Source organism: Oncorhynchus gorbuscha, linkage group LG02 (genome assembly GCF_021184085.1).
Source record: "Oncorhynchus gorbuscha isolate QuinsamMale2020 ecotype Even-year linkage group LG02, OgorEven_v1.0, whole genome shotgun sequence".
Taxonomy (NCBI): Eukaryota; Metazoa; Chordata; class Actinopteri; order Salmoniformes; family Salmonidae; genus Oncorhynchus; species Oncorhynchus gorbuscha.
In genome coordinates, this window is record NC_060174.1 from 58,727,392 (window position 1) to 58,745,283 (window position 17,892).

Below are 17,892 nucleotides of genomic sequence, written 5' to 3' on the forward strand. Positions count from 1 at the left end.
ATTAACATTCTGAATTGAACATGTGGTTACTAGCTAGCTAATGTATTGTAAGTGCAAACAATGGCTAGCTCGTCGACTGATAATGTGCGGCTATGTTTTAGAAAAAGGCGACAATTGGCAGAACATATTTATGCTCTTCAAATGTTTTGTATTTTCTTTTTGATGCAGTTATATAGTTTTATCGATGTAAAATGTGCATTGTGTTGATACATTATGAGAGGCTGTACTCATTTTTCTATTCTAAAATATTTTTTACGCACTATGAGAGAAAGAGGCGGCAGTTGCCAGAAAATATTTGTGCAATACAAATATTTTGTATTTTCTTTTAGATGCAGTGACTTCTGATGAATTAAAACAACCTGATCTCCGAAGTTCACGTATGTAGTCTCAATCAATCACATACAACACAGAGTTACAGCGGTTCAGTTCAGCACCGGTTACACTATCTAACATTGAACCTGGTTGGTTAGCTACCTGCAGATTCATGCATGGTAGTAACGTCATGAGTTGTAATTATCGTTAATTGTTTACCTAGCTAGCTTGCTAACGATAGCGACTTCCGGGTTGGAGCGAGCGGTCGCATCGGCACTTCGCACGGCAGGTAGTATAACTTTTTCATTACATTTCATTATAGCACAACGGTTTGATTTGTCTAAATCTTAGCAATTTCTTCTTAGCTAGCTACATAGCTGTCTTTGTATCAAAGATAATTGCGTAATTATCGTATTTCGCCGTCCTAACGTAGTCTTCACTAGCCAGCTAGCTAACGTCCACTGATTAGCTGCACTGGAGAAACTATTACACTCAACTGAACAACTTGATTAGTGTAGTGTTAGCTAGCTACATAGCTGTCTTTGCTGTCTTCGTATCCAAGATAATTGTGTAGTTTAGAGTGTGTAGTCTTAGAGTGATTATCTTAATTTACCGAGGTTAGCTAGCCAGCTATTTGTCGTCCTTAACGTAGGAGACTCTGCTAGCTAGCCAACAGCTAGCCAACAGCTAGCCGACAGCTAGCCAACAGCATTCAAAGGTAGTATCACATTTTCATTTTATTTCATTACAGTATAACGGTTTGATTTGTTTGATCGTAGCTAGCTACATAGCTAGCTACATAGCCGTCTTTGTATCAAAGATAATTGTGTAGTCTAGAGCGATTTTCTAGGTTAGCTAGCCAGCTATTGTCGTTCTTTTAACGCAACGTAACGTAAACAACACTACTAGCTAGCCAGCTAGCCCCCGAATAGCAGCACTGTCGAAACTATTACACTCAACGGAACGACTTGATTAGTGTAGTGTCAACAACGCACCCACTGCCAGCTAGCCTACTTCAGCAGTACTGTATCATTTTAATCATTTTAGTCAATAAGATTCTTGCTACGTATAACTTTCTGAACATTCGAGACGTGTAGTCCACTTGTCATTCCAATCTCCTTTGCATTAGTGTAGCCTCTTCTGTAGCCTGTCAACTATGTGTCTGTCTATCCCTGTTCTCTCCTCTCTGCACAGACCATACAAACACTCCACACCGCGTGGCCACGGCCACCCTAATCTGGTGGTCCCAGCGTGCACGACCCACGTGGAGTTCCAGGTCTCCGGTAGCCTCTGGAACTGCCGATCTGCGGCCAACAAGGCAGAGTTCATCTCAGCCTATGCCTCCCTCCAGTCCCTCGACTTCTTGGCACTGACGGAAACATGGATCACCACAGACAACACTGCTACTCCTACTGCTCTCTCTTCTTCCGCCCACGTGTTCTCGCACAACCCGAGAGCTTCTGGTCAGCGGGGTGGTGGCACCGGGATCCTCATCTCTCCCAAGTGGTCATTCTCTCTTTCTCCCCTTACCCATCTGTCTATCGCCTCCTTTGAATTCCATGCTGTCACAGTTACCAGCCCTTTCAAGCTTAACATCCTTATCATTTATCGCCCTCCAGGTTCCCTCGGAGAGTTCATCAATGAGCTTGATGCCTTGATAAGCTCCTTTCCTGAGGACGGCTCACCTCTCACAGTTCTGGGCGACTTTAACCTCCCCACGTCTACCTTTGACTCATTCCTCTCTGCCTCCTTCTTTCCACTCCTCTCCTCTTTTGACCTCACCCTCTCACCTTCCCCCCCTACTCACAAGGCAGGCAATACGCTCGACCTCATCTTTACTAGATGCTGTTCTTCCACTAACCTCATTGCAACTCCCCTCCAAGTCTCCGACCACTACCTTGTATCCTTTTCCCTCTCGCTCTCATCCAACACCTCCCACACTGCCCCTACTCGGATGGTATCGCGCCGTCCCAACCTTCGCTCTCTCTCCCCCGCTACTCTCTCCTCTTCCATCCTATCATCTCTTCCCTCTGCTCAAACCTTCTCCAACCTATCTCCTGATTCTGCCTCCTCAACCCTCCTCTCCTCCCTCTCTGCATCCTTTGACTCTCTATGTCCCCTATCCTCCAGGCCGGCTCGGTCCTCCCCTCCCGCTCCGTGGCTCGATGACTCATTGCGAGCTCACAGAACAGGGCTCCGGGCAGCCGAGCGGAAATGGAGGAAAACTCGCCTCCCTGCGGACCTGGCATCCTTTCACCCCCTCCTCTCTACATTTTCCTCCTCTGTCTCTGCTGCTAAAGCCACTTTCTACCACTCTAAATTCCAAGCATCTGCCTCCAACCCTAGGAAGCTCTTTGCCACCTTCTCCTCCCTCCTGAATCCTCCTCCCCCCCTCCTCCCTCTCTGCAGATGACTTCGTCAACCATTTTGAAAAGAAGGTCGACGACATCCGATCCTCATTTGCTAAGTCAAACGACACCGCTGGTTCACACTGCCCTACCCTGTGCTCTGACCTCTTTCTCCCCTCTCTCTCCAGATGAAATCTCGCGTCTTGTGACGGCCGGCCGCCCAACAACCTGCCCGCTTGACCCTATCCCCTCCTCTCTTCTCCAGACCATTTCCGGAGACCTTCTCCCTTACCTCACCTCGCTCATCAACTCATCCCTGACCGCTGGCTACGTCCCTTCCGTCTTCAAGAGAGCGAGAGTTGCACCCCTTCTGAAAAAACCTACACTCGATCCCTCCGATGTCAACAATTACAGACCAGTATCCCTTCTTTCTTTTCTCTCCAAAACTCTTGAACGTGCCGTCCTTGGCCAGCTCTCCCGCTATTGGGTGAACAATAGATAAGTAAAGACATTTAAAAAACAGTGGCGAGGCTATATACAGGCACCGGTTAGTCGGGCTAATTGAGGTAGTATGTACATAAATGTATAGTTAAAGTGACTATGCATGTATGATAAACAGAGAGTAGCAGCAGCGTCTCTCTCTGAATGACCTTCTTGATCCAAATCAGTCAGGTTTCAAGACTAGTCATTCAACTGAGACTGCTCTCCTCTGTATCACGGAGGCGCTCCGCACTGCTAAAGCTAACTCTCTCTCCTCTGCTCTCATCCTTCTAGATCTATCGGCTGCCTTCGATACTGTGAACCATCAGATCCTCCTCTCCACCCTCTCCGAGTTGGGCATCTCCGGCGCGGCCCACGCTTGGATTGTGTCCTACCTGACAGGTCGCTCCTACCAGGTGGCGTGGCGAGAATCTGTCTCCTCACCATGCGCTCTCACCACTGGTGTCCCCCAGGGCTCTGTTCTAGGCCCTCTCCTATTCTCGCTATACACCAAGTCACTTGGCTCTGTCATAACCTCACATGGTCTCTCCTATCATTGCTATGCAGACGACACACAATTAATCTTCTCCTTTCACCCTTCTGATGACCAGGTGGCGAATCGCATCTCTGCATGTCTGGCAGACATATCAGTGTGGATGACGGATCACCACCTCAAGCTGAACCTCGGCAAGACGGAGCTGCTCTTCCTCCCGGGGAAGGACTGCCCGTTCCATGATCTCGCCATCACGGTTGACAACTCCATTGTGTCCTCCTCCCAGAGCGCTAAGAACCTTGGCGTGATCCTGGACAACACCCTGTCGTTCTCAACCAACATCAAGGCGGTGGCCCGTTCCTGTAGGTTCATGCTCTACAACATCCGCAGAGTACGACCCTGCCTCACACAGGAAGCGGCGCAGGTCCTAATCCAGGCACTTGTCATCTCCCGTCTGGATTACTGCAACTCGCTGTTGGCTGGGCTCCCTGCCTGTGCCTTTAAACCCCTTCAACTCATCCAGAACGCCGCAGCCCGTCTGGTGTTCAACCTTCCCAAGTTCTCTCACGTCACCCCGCTCCTCCGTTCTCTCCACTGGCTTCCAGTTGAAGCTCGCATCCGCTACAAGACCATGGTGCTTGCCTACGGAGCTGTGAGGGGAACGGCACCTCAGTACCTCCAGGCTCTGATCAGGCCCTACACCCAAACAAGGGCACTGCGTTCATCCACCTCTGGCCTGCTCGCCTCCCTACCACTGAGGAAGTACAGCTCCCGCTCAGCCCAGTCAAAACTGTTCGCTGCTCTGGCCCCCCAATGGTGGAACAAACTCCCTCACGACGCCAGGACAGCGGAGTCAATCACCACCTTCCGGAGACACCTGAAACCCCACCGCTTTAAGGAATACCTAGGATAGGATAAGTAATCCCTCTCACCCCCCCTTTAAGATTTAGATGCACTATTGTAAAGTGACTGTTCCACTCGATGTCATAAGGTGAATGCACCAATTTGTAAGTCGCTCTGGATAAGAGCGTCTGCTAAATGACTTAAATGTAAATGTAAATGATAGCTGGCTAGCTTGCTAGCTACCTGCAGATTCATGCAGAGTAGTAACGTCATGAGTTGTGATTATTGTTTACCTAGCTAGCTACATGTCTTAACAAAAGACTCCACTATGCAAGTAACCATTTCGGGTATTTTCGTAAATTCAGTCTGGCACTCTGCTCCGATTTCAGAGCACTCTCATCTGTGTGTGCCAGCGTGCAGAATAACTGATGAATTTACAAAAGCTCAACACCAGTTGAATGTGGCCGGTGCCAGTAAGTTCATCGGCCAGATCGTCAGGTGTGCGCTCCGAATGCGAAACGCTCTGAATTTATGAACGGACGATCTGACATCACAGTTGCAGTCACCAATGCTCTGGATAACATAACAGCCTAACCAGCCATGCTAGGGCTAGTAATGTTCAGTGAGCTGTTCGCTCTCACTTAGATGTCTGGAAGTAGCTAGCAAGTTAGCTTGGGTGCTTGACTGCTGCTGTTAGTACATTCGGGTTCAACCCTTAAATAGTTGGGTGGGGCTAAAGCTTAAGAGGGTGTAAACAATGCTGAATGGGTGTAGACAAAAGAAGGGATCTCCAATAGTAGTACCAAAACATTCAAAAGGCCATTTTCTCAAAAGTGAGTTTAAAAGTTTATCATCTTTCAAAGTAGAATTACTTTCCCATTGTTCCTGAACTGTAGTGTATGATATAACATTTTGTAGCTCATGAGTCTCTACTTTTAGCCTATGTAAAATAAAATAAAAATTCAAATTATGCTACATAAGACCGATTTGAGCAGGTCAGTCATATATGGCAACTGTTTACTTTGCAGCTGGCCCAATGGGAAATCGCTCATTTCTGCCTCCAGGAACAGGCAATAAGCAATAAATGTCAACCTGCAAGATTTACAGTGCCTTTCACCATATCATTTGCAATGCTGTCCCTTATTCTTCCTATATTGTCTGCAGAATAATTCAGAATAATTCAGTGTGCAGTGTATTGTACTGTGTCACTGTCGCATGCCCTATATATATGTGGGCTGGGAGTAATGGGGAGAGTAATCTACCTGAGGGGAGGCTCTATTGTGCTGACACAGTCTGGGCAATGGTACAGTCTGCGGAAAAGGGGGTCCAGTAAACTATGAATGTTGGATAAAACTGACCTTTCGGCATACTTACTGTACCTCCCCTGGTCTTCTGCGCTGGGTTTAAGTGCAGGAGAACTTCAAATGATGCGTTGGGTGAAGTAATAGGGGTACACCTTGGGGAAAATAACTACGGACAGAATAAATCGATAATGTAAAACCTTCCAGTTTTTGCATTTGAGCTTTTTGCGGCTAGATCAATGAACTACCTCCTCCGCTATTCAACATTAAGAAACTAAGACAGATACATTTAGTGGTATTTTTGTGATGCATGCAGCATGTCACAATATATTATAGCCTACCATTTAAAGAAAGTGCAGAACTTATAAGTAAACACGTTTCTAGTAGACGGGGTGTTCAAAGCACACTGTCTAACTAGATCACTGTCCCAGTAGTGCCAAACACACGTCTACCACCAGTGATCAAACAGCAAAGAGAATATTCCCCGATTTGTTTCAACTGTCTGCTCTGCTCTGTTCTGTTCTGTGCGGCCTGTTACATAAAGGCTGTCCTCAAAACACTGCCATCCAATTCTGCTCACAGCACTGTTCGTTGTCTGTCTGAGTAATCTCCTTTTTTCCTCTGGCTGTGTCTGCGATGACCCAGTTTGCTTGCCTCTGCCTCCTCACTCAAAACACAACCAGAACACACAGGCTGCGTCTGAAATTGCACCCTATTCCCTGTAATGGTGCACTTTTGTACAGAGCCATGTACTACTTTTGACTGGAGCAGTCTCAGTGCTCTGTCTGCGTCTGAAATTGCACCCACCCTATTCAATCAAAAGTAGTGCACTGCATAGGGAATAGGGTGACATTTCAGACGTTGTCACTGAGTCACAAGGGCAATGAGTTTGCTCTGGGCAGTACACTTGACTGGACTGGACTGACAGACAGAAAGAGAGCTAGAGAGAGAGAGATAGTCACAGCTCATGCCTGACAGTATCATGTCTCCCCAAACACAGTCCTAGTGCTGGAAATAGCTGTCAGTAATCCAGTGTGCAGACAGAATGCTCAGTCTTTTTCATGCACACGTTCAGGCAGCTTTTCTTTTTCATACCCATCAACACACAGCCAGCCTGGCTCACTGTTAGATCCCTTCTTACTCATCCCCATCTTCGTCTTCTCTCCTGTTGTCACACCCTGACCATAGTTTGCTTTGTATGTTTCGGTTGGTCAGGGTGTGAGCTGAGTGGGCATTCTATGTTTACATGTCTAGTTTGTCTAGTTCTATGTTTGGTCTGATTTGGTGTTAGTCATTGTCTCTGATTGGGAACCATATTTAGGTAGCCTGTTTGGTGTTGTGTTTTGTGGGTGATTGTTCCTGTCTCTGTGTTTGCACCAGATAGGGCTGTTTTGGTTTTTTCACATTTCTTGTTTTTGTTAGTTTATTCATGTATAGTGTCTTTATAAATTCAACATGAATAACCACCACGCTGCATTTTGGTCCACCTCTCCTTCATCCAAAAGAAAACACTTACACCTGTTCTCTACACTACTCTACTGTTCTCCCCATCTCCTTTCCTCCCCTCTCATCTCTTCTCCTCCCACCTCAGCTCAACCCAGCTGATGAACTCATTAACTTACGCTGCTGCTGTATTCATTCATATATGATTCCATATTCTCATGCCAACTTCACTATAGGACACGATCCACTTGTTAAATATTACTCAATACCCACACAAACATGTGGAGCACAGAACGAGTCACTGTATTAGAAATAGATGTGCTATAGAGAATATGGAGAACAGGTTTAGTCAAGTAGCTCACTTCTAGTTGAGTAGTTCTAACACTAATAACTTCTTCAAAAAGTGATGTTTTGTGTGTTCATTGTGTGATATGCTAGTTACAGAGCATTCAGAAAGTATTTTTCCACATTTTCTTACGTTACAGCCTTATTCTAAAATGGATTACATATTTGTTTCCCCTCATCAATCTACACACAATAACCCACAATGACAAAGCGAAAACAGGTTTTTAGAAATGTTTGCAAAAAATAAATAAAATACCTTTGCCATGAGACTCGAACTTGAGCTCAGGTGCATCCTGTTTCTATTGATCATCCTTGAGATGTTTCTACAATTTGATTGGAGTCCACCTGTTGTAAATTCAATTGATAGACATGATTTGGAAAGGCACACACCTGTCTATTTAAGGTCCCACAGTTGAAAGTGCATGTCAGAGCAAAAACCAAGCCATGAGATCGAAGGTATTGTCTGTAGACCTTCGAGACTGGATTGTGTCAAGGCAAAGATCTGGGGAAGGGTACCAAAACATTTCTGCAGCAATGAAGGTCCCCAATAACACAGTGGCCTCCATCATTCTTCAATGGAAGAAGTTTGGAACCAACAAGACTCTTCCTAGAGCTGTCCGCCCGGACAAACTGATCAATTGAGGGAGAAGGGCCTTGGTCAGGGAGGTGACCAAGAACCAGATGGTCACTCTGACAGAGCTCCGGAGTTGCTCTGTGGAGATGGTTGTCTTTCTGGAAATTTCTCCCATCCAGAGATGGCACCAATCAGGTCTTTATGGTAGAGTGAACAGACAGAAGCCACTCCTCAGTAAAAGGCACATGACAGCCCGCTTGGAGTTTGTCAAAAGGCAATTAAAGGACTCTCAGACCATGAGAAACAAAATTCTCTGATCTGATGAAACCAAGATTAAACTCTTTGGCCTGAATGCCAAGCGTCACATCTGGAGGAAACCTGGCATCATCCCTACGGTGAAGCATGGTGGTGGAAGCATCAGGCTGTGGGGATGTTTTTCAGCGGCAGGGATTGGGAGATTAGTCAGGATCGAGGGAAAGATGAACGGAGAAAAGTACAGAGAGATCCTTGATGAAAAGACAACGCAGGAGTGGCTTCAGGACAAGTCTCTGAATGTCCTTGGGTGGCCCAGCCAGAGCCCGGACTTCAACCTGATCGAACATCACTTGGAGAGACCTGAAAGTAGCTGTGCAGCTACGCTCCCCATCAAACCTGACAGAGTTTGAGAGGATCTGCAGAGAAGAAATGGGAGAAACTTCCCAAATGCAGGTGTGGAAAGCTTATAACGCCACACCCAAGAAGACTCAAGGCTGAGTGTAATCACTGCCAAAGGTGCTTCAACAAAGTACTGAGTAAAAGTTCTGAATATTTATGGAAATATGATATCAGTTTTAATTTTTCTAACTTCGCAAAAAAATATTTTAACCTATTTTTGCTTCGTCATTATGAGTTACTTACTGTGTGTAGATTGAGAATTTTTAAAAATCCATTTGAGAATACATGTCTGTATCATAACAAAATGTGGAAATACTCAAGGGGTCTGAATACTTTCCAAATGCACTGTGTCTATATATACACACACAATACTTCTAGCAATGCTAATATACAGTATGACCAACGGCTAAAAACAGGAAGTAGTTCTCTGGATGCAGAATGCCGTGAACCTATATTATCCGGAAATTGTTTTATGATGTTGGGCAGGTATCCCATTCAAATTCAATTAATTGTTTGAATTTAGAAATTCCGAATTGACCCCAACCCTGTCACACACACACACACACATATAGTTGAGAGGAGCACAGGGTCACAGCAGTGCAGCGCATGTTGTGGGGTAAAGGGCTTTACTCAATGGCCCAATGGTAGGGAACTATTGTCAGGATCTGAACACAGCAGCCCTCCAGTTACCAGTTCAGTTCCCCCCACAGGAGGTTGGTGGCACCTTAATTGGGGAGAACAGGCTCTTGGTAATGAATGGGTGGAATGGTATCAAATATGTCAAACACACAGGTTCAGTTTCTTCCAGAAACCGGCCCAGGATTCAAACTGGCGACCTTTCGGCTACAGGTCCAACTCCTTAGCCGCTGGACTACCTACAGTTTGATTAGCAGGTGCAGATATTCACCTGTACTGAGTGATTAATGTAGCAGCATTAAACAGATGTGGCAGAGCTACTGTACACTCGATTCCTTGTTGACCCCCCTTCTTCCTCTCTATCTTTCCATTTCTCTCTTTTGCCTCTTCTCCCGTCTCCCCCTTTGTCGCTCTCTCTATTTTTCTCTCCTGCTCTTTCTTTCTCCCCTGTCTCCTACACCTCTCCCATGATATTCCTTGCAGTAATCATGTAAGTCTGAAGGGATACATTTGAAAGTTTCTCAATCATCCCGCACCCTACACCCCACCACAGTGTTTTACATTAGTGTGTGTGTGGCTAGTGCATGTAGTGGTGTGTAAGCACAGAGCCTGGCATGGGGGGTGGGGGACACCTCTTAACTCCAGACAGCCATCCCACTGATACTGAAGGTTAAAGGTCATGGGAAAAGCAACAAACAAATTAGCCTGAGGCGAGAAAAGGAGCAGAAAAGAGAGCTTACAGCTTGTGAGTGTGTGTGTGATGGTGTGGGGCTTCAGGATGTGTGTGTGTGCTAGCTATTCCTGTTTTGGGAGTGGGTGGGGCTAATCCCAACAAAATCAGAATACAGAGGCACTAAAGCAAAGTTCTCAGCAACATGCAACACATGCAATCCAAGCTCTCCTTAAAGCTTGTCTTTGTCAAAAGTACTATACTATAGGGAATATGGTGTCATTTGGGATGCATCAAATGCCTTTTTGACCTCCTCCCAGTCTGAGGTAATTTATAGGGGAAACCAGGGATGGTTGTAACACAGAATAGTTGTTACACTCTAAATATCTTTAACCAGGAACAAGATCAAATCATGTGACTCACTATGCACATGGTCAGTTTAGTCCTCAACCCTAATGGGAAGAGGCAAGACCCTGTGATAGACTGCAGATTTTATTGACAAAAAAATCAGATTTTGAGTTAAGAAGTTATTTTCTCTGGCATCAACTGCTTTGTCATTAGATTCACCTAACTTACTGTATATCAGGTTTATAACCAGTGTGTGTAGATATATTTGATGTAATTTAGCAATGATAAAGTTTGAACACGCAGCTAAAATTGAAGATAGCTAATGACAGCAAGAGTCAGGGTTAGTTGTAACAAGCCTAAAGAGGACAGGGTGCTGGGAATGCAAATGATGGGCCCACCAAGCGTGTACCCTAGGACTATCATACCACTGTTACAACTGTGACTCTGATGGAGTGAACATGTCCAACATTTACTCACACACCACTCACACACACACACAAAAAAAGCATGTATTTTTGGAACACTTCACATGACATTCCACATGTGAAAACATGTTTATGGACAACAAAAATGTGTCTATGATACACACACACAGTGCTTTTAACATAGTGTTTTCATCTTACATATTTGACACACTTGACTACATTGTGTATGTTTATTTATACAGTAATTATTATTCAATCTGGGATTTGAACTCACAACCTCTTGGTTCACGTCTGAATGATATTTCTGCTACGCCACCACACCTGCATTCCTGCACTTTGAACTTCAAAGTAAATCTCAGCTTTGTTAAATACACACTCAAGAAAAACCACAATATTGTGTTTATCATAGTGAGTCAAGAGTAACATTGAAACAGAATAATATGACCCACCAATATTAGACAACTATACAGAAAAGCACATTTCTGAAATAAGTAATTGAAATCAATGAGAAAATAGTCAGATTAACTTCTAACTAAAATAATAATGAATTTGTAAGGGAATGCTGCAGACATTGTTGCTCAGCAGAAAGATCAGCACACCTCAAATCCAGAGGTTGTGAATTCAAATCCCAGGTGGGATTAAATGTTAGATGAACAGTATACCACTTACTTTAAAACTACCATACCATTACTTTACTTACAATGGTTTGTGATGGTTTGGGACCATCACATGACGTCCTGACAACTGGTAAAACAAATGTCTTGACAACATCCATGTGCTTAAATCTAAGTCACTTTTATTTTGAGCTTGCTTCGCCGTGTGCTTCGCCGAATGCTATCACTTTTTTACCTGGGGTAAACTCCTCCCGCCGGGGCAACCTGTGTCAGATAATCAAATCCCTGCGATATCTAGTGGGAAGTGTTCCAAAAACACATATTTATATGTGAAATGTCACATGAAGTGTACCAAAAACACATGATTTCACATGTGAAATGTCACATGTAGTGTATCAATGTTGCATCCCCATGTCACATTGATTTAACATGACATCATGTTCTCACGTGCTCACATGTTGTCACATGTAGTTTAACATTAGCTTCACATATAATCACGTGATCACACAAGATCATAAGTGTTCACATGTGAATTTTTTTTCTTTCATTAGAGACACCACAAACATTAAATTGTTTAGTCCAGATTTTGCTATTTAGTTGTGAGATGTTTAGTTGAGAAGGGCCAGTTAATGGAACTTTTTCTGATTTGTATTATTATTTTATTATTTCTGCAGCACAAAATGTTAAACATGGCAATGTTGTTCTCATGTTCTCAATAAAGGCTTTCAATATTTCGTTGCATATGATGATTTGTGCACTCTTTCAAGCGGTTACATTTCACCCACGTCCCGGGTCAGTTGTAAACATTTCAATACTTGTATGAGACAAAGTCACAACTTGTCTGTTTGATTTAGAGAGATAATACCTATGCCCATTTGTTTCAAACAGATGGAAGCTGTCCCTATCACATGTTGAATGTAGTACATCAAACATTCTCTGAAAAAATTGACAAAAATGCTAAAAAATCTCCCCTACTCAATATGAGACTTGACATACATATATACATACAGATATTTATAGTAGAAGTATATGGAGTCTAATTATAACTTTGATAAGTTCAAACTTGCACTCTATCGTGGAGTAAGAGGTGTTTTCGGAATGGAGTGCCTGTGCAGTCACCCTGTTTTTAGAGCTACAGTTGAAGTCGGAAGTTTATGTTATGCAGATGAGTGAGGACCCAAAAGCGATTTAACAGAAACAGAGTATTTTATTGTCCAAACAGGGAAAACATAAATCCTCAATCTTTACAGGAGGGGTGGCCGGCTAACTTGGCAGAGTGAGCCCACTGAAGAACGGCCAGACGAGTAGGAACGGGAACGAAAAGAAGGTTCCTAGGACAAGCGCGCGGAGACGGAGTGTGAGTGAGTGCTTGCTTTACCTGCCTCTCAATTCCCCAGACAGTCAACCCGAAAACACACCCCTCAGGGAGAATCCCCTCGGGGTCGGTGGAGGCTACTGAAGAACTGAAGAGACGGGATAAAGCATCAGGCTTGGTGTTCTTTGAGCCCGGACGATAAGAAATAACGAACTCGAAACGAGCGAAAAACAGCGCCCAACGAGCCTGACGCGCATTAAGTCGTTTGGCAGAACGGATGTACTCAAGGTTCTTATGGTCAGTCCAAACAACAAAAGGAACGATTGCCCCCTCCAACCACTGTCGCCATTCGCCTAGGGCTAAGCGGATGGCGAGCAGTTCGCGGTTTCCCACATCATAGTTACGTTCCGACGGCGACAGGCGATGAGAAAAATACGCGCAAGGGTGGACCTTATCGTCAGAATGGGAGCGCTGGGACAGAATGGCTCCCACGCCCACCTCTGACACGTCAACCTCGACAATGAACTGTCTAGAGACGTCAGGTGTAACAAGGATAGGAGCGGATGTAAAACGCTTCTTGAGGAGATCAAAAGCTCCCTGGGCGGAAACGGACCACTTAAAGCACGCCTTGACAGAAGTAAGGGCTGTGAGAGGAGCTGCCACGTGACCGAAATTACGAATGAAACGACGATAGATATTCGCGAAACCGAGAAAGCGCTGCAGTTCGACACGTGACTTAGGAACGGGCCAATCGCTGACAGCTTGGACCTTAGCGGGATCCATCTGAATGCCTTCAGCGGAAATAACAGAACCGAGAAATGTGACGGAGGAGACATGAAAAGCGCACTTCTCAGCCTTCACATAAAGACAATTCTCTAAAAGGCGCTGGAGGACACGTCGAACGTGCTGAACATGAATCTGGAGTGACGGTGAAAAAAAATCAGGATATCGTCATGGTAAACGAAAACAAAGATGTTCAGCATGTCTCTCAGTACATCATTCACTAATGCCTGAAAGACAGCTGGAGCGTTAGCGAGACCGAACGGCAGAACCCGGTATTCAAAGTGCCCTAACGGAGTGTTAAACGCCGTTTTCCACTCGTCCCCCTCCCTGATGCGCACGAGATGGTAAGCGTTACGAAGGTCCAACTTAGTGAAAAACCTGGCTCCCTGCAGGATCTCGAAAGCTGAAGACATAAGGGGAAGCGGATAATGATTCTTAACCGTTATGTCATTCAGCCCTCGATAATCCACGCAGGGGCGCAGGGTCCCGTCCTTTTTCTTAACAAAAAAGGACCCCGCTCCGGCGGGAGAGGAGGAACGGACTACGGTACCGGCGTCGAGAGCTACAGACAAATAATCTTCGAGAGCCTTACGTTCGGGAGCCGACAGAGAGTATAGTCTACCCCGGGGGGGAGTGGTACCCGGAAGGAGATCAATACTACAATCATACGACCGGTGAGGAGGAAGGGAGGTGGCCCTGGACCGACTGAAGACCGTGCGCAGATCATGATATTCCTCCGGCACCCCTGTCAAATCACCAGGCTCCTCCTGTGAAGAGGGGGCAGAAGAAACAGGAGGGATAGCAGACATTAAACACTTAACATGACAAGAGACGTTGCAGGAGAGGATAGAATTACTAGACCAATTAATAGAAGGATTATGACACACTAGCCAGGGATGGCCCAAAACAACAGGTGTAAAAGGTGAACGAAAAATCAAAAAAGAAATGGTTTCACTATGATTACCAGAGACAGTGAGGGTTAAAGGTAGCGTTTCACGCTGAATCCTGGGGAGAGGACTACCATCCAAGGCGAACATAGCCGTGGGCTCCCCTAACTGTCTGAGAGGAATGTCATGTTTCCGAGCCCAGGCTTCGTCCATAAAACAGCCCTCCGCCCCAGAGTCTATCAATGCACTGCAGGAAGCTGCCGAACCGGTCCAGCGTAGATGGACCGACAAGGTAGTACAGGATCTTGACGGAGAGACCTGAGTAGTAGCGCTCACCAGTAGCCCTCCGCTTACTGATGAGCTCTGGCCTTTTACTGGACATGAAATTACAAAATGACCAGCGGAACCGCAATAGAGACAGAGGCGGTTGGTGATTCTCCGTTCCCTCTCCTTAGTCGAGATGCGAATACCCCCCAGCTGCATGGGCTCAGCACCTGAGCCAGTGGAGGAAGATGGTAGTGATGCGGAGAGGGGGGAAACGGATAACGCGAGCTCTCTTCCACGAGCTCGGTGACGAAGATCTACCCGTCGTTCTATGCGAATAGCGAGTTCAATCAAAGAATCCACGCTGGAAGGAACCTCCCGGGAGAGAATCTCATCCTTTACCTCCGCGTGGAGACCCTCCAGAAAACGAGCGAGCAACGCCGGCTCGTTCCAGTCACTGGAGACAGCAAGAGTGCGAAACTCTATAGAGTAATCCGTTATGGATCGATTACCTTGACATAGGGAAGACAGGGCCCTGGAAGCTTCTTTCCCAAAAACTGAACTGTTACGAATCCCTTTTGGCCCGACAGTCTAGGGGGGATGGTAATGAGACCCGTAACATAACTCATGCAAATTATTATTGTGACAAAGTAAAAGTGTGCACGAAATAACCACGACAACAGAAATCTACCGTCAAACTCCAGGTTTATTTATAAACACACGGTAATGGGGGGAGCAGGAAAAGGGGCTGAGCTGGACCCAAGGAAAGAAACAATAAGTATTCAAAAACACCCCTAAGCTAGACTAGCCTACTTTAACAACAGCTAACTAACTAACCAAAAATACAGCGGGTGGTCCGCCCAGTTCTAACTAGTGTATTTAACAAAGTTCACCTACGGGTAGTGTATGCCCATGGGCGACTTGTCTTGGTTTCCCCCTTTTCCCACCAGCAACAAACAAACACCATAACCAAAAACAATACTCACAGGTGATGACAAAGTGCTATGGAGGTGCTTAAACAAAAGAGAGGTTAAGACACAAAGCGAGAGTGAAACACAGAGACCTACAGACATGGCATTTACAGAGAGATTGAGCTGAGCTTTAGAACAAACAAATGATGGGGTTTTTAAACCATGGGGAAGGAACTGTGATAGGTCAGGAAATAGGAGGAGGTGTGTCTTCTGATTGATGATTGATTGTTGACTGATTGGGGAGTGATGGTTTTCACCTGTGAGGGGAGAAGGAGAGAAAAGAAACACACAGGATACACACACACACAGGATAACTGTATCCGTAACATGAACGATCAAAAACCCGTATCATCTCCTCCTTAAAGTTCTGATACTGGTTAGTACACTCAGCCCTTGCCTCCCAGATTGCCGTGCCCCACTCACGAGCCCGTCCAGTAAGGAGAGATATGACGTAGGCGATACGAGCTGTACCCCTGGAGTACGTGTTGGGCTGGAGAGAGAACACAATATCACACTGGGTGAGGAACGAGCGGCATTCAGTGGGCTCCCCAGAGTAACACGGTGGGTTATTAATTCTGGGCTCCGGAGACTCGGAAGCCCTGGAAGTAGCCGGTGGATCGAGGCGGAGATTGTGAATATGTTTCGAGAGGTCGGAGACTTGGGCGGCCAGGGTCTCAACGGCATGTCGAGCAGCAGACAATTCCTGCTCGTGTCTGCGTAGCATCGCTCCCTGGAACTCTGAGTAGAGAGGATCCGAAATCGCTGGGTCCATTCTTGGTCGGATTCTTCTGTTATGCAGATGAGTGAGGACCCAAAAGCGATTTAACAGAAACAGAGTATTTTAATGTCCAAACAGGGAAAACATAAATCCTCTTATCTTTACAGGAGAGTCCACCTTCTAGTAATAGAGGAGAATTGCAGGGCTAGCGGCAACAGACTGCAGGTCCCTTCGGGTAGGCGCGGGCCGTAGAGGATAGAGACACCTGCTCACACGCAGCATCTGAAGAAGAGGCAGATAACGACAGGACGGAACAAGGGCAAAAGCAAACAAGAATCCGACAAGGACAGAAGCAGAAACAGAGAGATAAATAGAGACTTAATCAGAGGGCAAAAGAGGAGACAGGTGTGAGAGAGTAAACGAGGTCGTTAGGAGAATGAGGAACAGCTGGGAGCAGGAACAACGATAGAGAGAGAGAGAGATAGAGAGAGAGAAAGTAACCTAATACGACCAGCAGGGGGAAACGAAGAGAAGAGAAAGCACAGGGACAAGACATAACATGACAGTTTACATACACCTTAGCCAAATACATTTGAATTCAGTTTTTCACAATTCCTGACATTTAATCCTAGTAAAAATTCCCTGTCTTAGGTCAGTTAGGATCACCACTTTATTTTATGAATGTGAAGTGTCAGAATAATAGTAGAGAGAATTATTCATTTCAGCTTTTATTTCTTTCATCACATTCCCAGTGAGTCAGAAGTTTACATACACTCAATTAGTATTTGGTAGCATTGCCTTTAAGTTGTTTAACATGGGTCAAACATTTCAGGTTGCCTTCCACAAGCGTCCCACAATAAGTTGGGTGAATTTTGGCCCATTCCTCCTGACAGAGCTGGTGTAACTGAGTCAGTTCTGCCCACACATCTTCTATAGGATTGAGGTCAGGGCTTTTTTATGGCCACTCCAATACCTTGACTTTGTTGTCCTTAAGATATTTTGCCACAACGTTGGAAGTATGCTTGGGGTCATTGTCCATTTGGAAGACCCATTTGCGACCAAGCTTTAACTTCCTGACTGATGTCTTGAGATGTTGCTTCCATATATCCACATAAATTTTGCTTCTTCATGATGCCATCTTTTTCGTGAAGTGCACCAGTCCCTCCTGCAGCATAGCACCCCCACAACATGATGCTTCCACCACTGTGCTTCACGGTAGGGATGGTGTTCTTCGACTTGCAAGCATCCCCCTTTTTCCTCCAAATGTAACGATAGTCATTATGGCCAAACAGTTCTATTTTTGTTTCATCAGACCAGAGGACATTTCTCCAAAAAGTACGATCTTTGTCCCCATGTGCAATTGCAAACTGTAGTCTGGCTTTTTAATGGCGGTTTTGGAGCATTGGCTTCTTCCTTGCTGAGCGGCCTTTCAGGTTATGTCGATATAGGACTCGATTTACTGTGGATA